Here is a 5,508-nt window from a genome sequence, read left to right as displayed (position 1 = left end):
ACCTGCAGGTTTTATATATAGTCCATCCTGCATTACATTATATTAAATACTGAGTTAGAATGGGAAAAAAATGGTATATGTTTCTTTCGGCTCTAGCGAAGATATATGCTCGTAGGGCCAGAAATAAATTAGAAACATTCATAGGTGGTTAAACTCAACTCCACAATTCCAACGTGTGTTGGCTGGTTCCCCCCTGGGATGGGCAGAGCATCTATTATTCTTTTTGTCTCTTTAGATTAATAAGTTGCTGTGAACAGCATATTAATGTAGTGCCATTGTGGCAATAGATAATAACATATGGTTCCAGCAACAACAATACACGCGTAGGTACGCCTGCATTAATAGACATGTGTAGATCTACATACATACATACACACACACACACACACACACATATATATATATATATATATATACATACATATATGTGTATACATATACATACATATATATATATACATATATATATATATATATATATATATTATATATATACCTATATATACATACATATATATATATATATATATATATATTCATATAACTATAAATCTATATGGATATGCATATACATTTATACACACATTTATATATGTAAATATATATATATATATATATATATATATAAATAAATGAATATATATATATATATATATATATATATATAAGATATAGATTATACAGTATTTATACATAAAAAAATTTTAGTGACAATAGGCAGTGGAATTTTAAGTTGAAAGATGAACATCTAAAATCTATTACAACTTAGCAATTTGCAATAGGAGTTTTGTAATATTTTTCAATTAGAGTGTGGCCATGGAGAAAAGAACATACAATAAATATTCAATATTTTCTTGTAGGACAAGTCATATTGAATGTTTGGATAGAAATATGGTTTATATAATGACGGTTCCTTATGCATGACATATTATACGCAATATTTAAAAAAAAAAAAAAAAAAAAAAATGAAATGTATCTTAAGTCCACTAGATGGCTCCTTTAGTTATGAGTAATATTTTCAACTGACAAAAACACAACATAACTCAGAAGGAAATTCTTCAAGTAGAATGTAAATCGTTTCCAAATGCAATAAATGAATAATAAACCTTCCTTAATAACTTTGATCATTTATTTCATTTTCCAATTCCTCTCATGACGGTTTCGTACATATTCCATGGTGTGTTGTATTTGGATTGAGTAGATAGTATAATATGTCGCTTGATAATCATTAAATAGCATGAACCAGGCCCAAGTTCTCTTAAAAACATTCATAAAAACGGCACCATACGTAAATTACTTTGAAATCATGTTTCCCCCCCGCCCCCTTCTCCCCCCCCCCCTTCTTTTTTTTTGCGTAGGATGAAATTTAATGTATTTCGTGCAAGATGTTTTGCGTAAATTTAAGTCCATACCATTATAAAACTAACTTCAATCGTAGGAGTGATCCGAATTTAGAAAACATCCGAAAAGGGGGTATCATTTGGCCTCTCACTTATATTTACCTATTATTTCCGGCAATTTTACATTATTAATCGACTTCACTGGCCATCACTAATATTAATGCTTGTATTTACTAATTTAGTATTAGTCCTTCACTAGATTAAGAAGCTTTAGGAAGAATGGCCGAATGACGTAATTGTTCTGTTATTTCAGTATATTGTGCTGTGTGTTGAATGCAACTGTAAAAATTACAGTGGCAAAAGGAATTAATTGCATCTGATAGAGTGTATAGTTGGATTGAAAAAGTTAGAAAGATGACAGAGAGATTGATAAAGGAGGAGCAGTTCCGTTTTTAGAAAAGGAAGAGACACTATTAATTGTATGTTATGGAACAGTTATGTGTAAAGTCTTAGGGAAAAAAAACTGAACATTTTTACCAGCATGCGTAGACCAAGAAATTATTTGATAAAATTATTAGAAACAATTTAAGAATTAGAGCATCAGAGTGGCAGAGTGACAAATTTGTATTGATTTTGAATAATTGCAATTGTAGCATTATCAAACTATTTCATAGTATTATTCATTTGACTATTGTAAGATTTCCCGAAAATTCATCATTGCAAATGTATCAGAGAGCGATTAAATTCCATACAATACTATGGGATTTGTTTGGCATAATACGATGGGTGCTGCCTACTTCGGATAAATAACCGAATTATATTTTGAAAAGTGTATTCACTGCCTTCATAAACAATGGTTATATGCTTCCACGGGGGAGAAAAATTTGTGTTTGTTATTTTTCTGGTTAAAGTTTTTTTTTTTTTTTCTTATTTTTTCATAGCTATTTAGTCATTGTATTTATCAAAGTTACTATATTTCTTATATAATTAATTATAACAATTGCATTTCTTTTTAAGAATTTTCTTTCATCTTGCAATAAATACGTATTTCCCAATTTATTTATTCAACTTGAATATGTTTTTATTCATAAGTATTTTTATTCCAAATTAATATCTATTTCACTATGTCTATGCATGTTAAACATATATTCTCTAAATCAAAGTATAACAGATTTTCAGTCTTCATACTATCATTATTGCCGTAATTCTAACAGTGAAGGCATAATTTATTTGTTTCCTACTTAAAATCTACATTTATTCGTTTCCTTTGAAACCACATCTAAAATTTTCAGATCTCTACGTTAGTGATTCTTCGTCTAACAGTCAGATATTACTTTTCTTCTTTTTCAAGTTACATAAGTTTGTTTTCGTTCAAAACCTCCTTCTAAATTTTCATTTGTTGACTTTGGAATAATATCAACATCTTATCTTACGACGAAGGCTACGTAATGTTAATACCCCAGAGAATGGCGATGACAAATTGTAAAGGAAGGTAAGAGACAACCAATATCGTAAACAATATAAAGCCTTTACTGGCTCATGCACTCAAAATATATCGCCAATTAAGAAAAAAAAAATAGTGATTAATCTAAGGTGGTTTTTAAAATGCTCTACCATAAGTTGATAAAATGATAATTTTCATTAAGGTTAACACGAATTTAGTCTTGCTTTAGCATCCATGAAGAAGGCTTAAATAATTGGAACATCAAACTGTATTTCTTGAGTTATATTTGACTTATTGAATGTAACTTATGTGATGATTTTAAAATCATAGGGTCTTAAAGATTAATAAATATTACAGTAACAGAGATTGCTCAAATTATTTTAATCTTAATTTAGTAAGAAATGGAATTTTTCTCAAATATGTCAAACAAAACTATTACCTTAAGCATTGATTAATAATACGAAATCAAAATTTTTGCCCGTGACGCAATAATAACGAGAATGTCTATATTGTTATTATCATTGTTATTCCCTGTTCTGAAAGATAAATTTTGTTTGATTATCGCCAATAACATTGGTGTAATGTTTTTTTCTTTCATTATTCACAATGAAGGGGTAACTAATAATATAGATTGAAACACATTTGAGAAATATGTTATTAAATTAGGCTGAAAATTAATTTTTTATTTCATGCATTTAAATACTAATATATTTAAAATAACATGAAATTATCTACATTAGCATTAAAATATGAAAAATATTCAAATAGACGGAAAACTGAGTTTGGTATTTATATCCTCTAGCACAAAATATGAAGTTATCCGATTTGTTTTTCATAAGTAAATAATAATTTCACTTATGATATGATTTACATTAGCAAACCTTTAGAATGTGAGACATAGAATATAAGAAATATGTCATGCAAACGAGTTGGATAAATTTCAACCGAAAAAGTTGAAGGAGAACGTCAGGTGATATGCGTCAAAGCGGCGTCTATCCCGCGAATCTTCCGTCAAATTTTCTTATCTAAATGCTAATGGCTCCCGTCACACTGAAGACTGCATGATACTTCCAGAGAGAGAGGACGATTCGAAAGGTTTACAGGATTGTTTGGAAGAGGATCTTCTTCCTTACTCTTTACATTAAGCTGATTTGGGGATATACTCTTAAATCCAGAGTTTTATCCATTTTATTATTCATTCTTATGCTTACACATTAATTTATTATTATTATTATTATTATTATTATTATTATTATTATTATTATTATTATTATTATTATTATTATTATTTTGTGATAACTATCATCATCATCATTATTATTATTATTATTATTATTATTATTATTATTATTATTATTATTATTATTATTAATCGAGCTCCTATTTCTTTTATTATAGATATAATTTAGATAAAATCTTCTCTGAAATAACTTCCATAAAACGGTAATGTTATATTACGCGAGTTCTCTTTGTAACAAATCTAGGACTCAAGACACTCACTATATTCTCAGGAGCCAGTTTTAAAAAGACTTAAATCATGGATCAGCTTTTAAACCGTGGAAGTCTTGCAAGCCAAAATACCAGCGCAGAATGATAGAATGGACCAATGGAGGTGCTCCGATAGGAGACTATCCCCAACAGCGCAGTGCAGGACCCTACTAAAGGAATCGTTGATGGGGCACTACTTCCCAGACGTGATTGCTGTGGCCTTAACAGAGCTACAGATGGAGTGGTTAGTAAGTCGACAATCTGGTCAATCTGGGGTCTTAGTACTGACTAGTCCTGTGAATGTGGAGAAAATAACCAGACCATCAATAATATTTTCCGATCATGCCCACTTTCTCATAATTTTGACTCTGTCAATGGGAGATCGCTTCAATGGTTAGCTGTTTGGCGTGATCAGCTATGGGGATGACCTTATTCAATTCTGCTTATTATTCGTGTCTCGTCTTCGGTGTGAATACAACAATCTACCAGTTTAGGTTATAAGTAAAATCTTAGCATTAGTTAGAACAGATAATTGTATATAAGCACATGACACAACAGTGCGCTGAAATTCATGCATGTACACTTCATTGCTCTCCTATATAGAACTGTTAATGTGAGGGTAAACGTATCACTCTCCAGAATGGGAGATTTACACGTTTCCCAATTTCCTCATCATTTTCCATTCTCAGAGTTAGAGATCGATGTTGCATGATTTTATCGAGCGTTTGTAATAAGTGTTTGCCTTTGTTATTTCAATATATATTTCTGTGTATGTATATTACTGAATTCAAGTAAATGATGAAGAGAAGTAAAACAAATTCTAGAGCCTAATATTTTTATACAGGGTATTTAAAGACAGGTAAAAAGAAAAATACTTAAAACTGACTTCACTCAGTGTAATTATCAAAAGATTGCCCGGCCGGAATTAATTACTATTCCTTTTTTTTTTTTTGGGGGGGGGGGAAATGACTAATTACAATCTATCAGGCAGATTGATAGAGGAATGTAGATAATGATGCCAGTTTTGTACATTAAGCAGCAAGGTACCGGAATCTTGTTGCTGTAGCCTACCCACGTGACGAAAATCGATGCCTAGTCCTCACCGCCACCCCCCCCCCATCCACTTCCGGCAAACCATTCCTCCTATTTTGAATTCCTCCCGTATTACAAAATTTAGTAGCTAACCTTTAAAGCCATCTCACACTATATGTGTAGATATAAAAATTTCCAATCGTG

This window comes from Palaemon carinicauda, chromosome 4 (genome assembly GCF_036898095.1).
Source record: "Palaemon carinicauda isolate YSFRI2023 chromosome 4, ASM3689809v2, whole genome shotgun sequence".
In the NCBI taxonomy this organism is placed as follows: domain Eukaryota; kingdom Metazoa; phylum Arthropoda; class Malacostraca; order Decapoda; family Palaemonidae; genus Palaemon; species Palaemon carinicauda.
The sequence above is the reverse complement of the archived record's forward strand: the minus strand, read 5'-3'. Positions refer to the sequence as shown.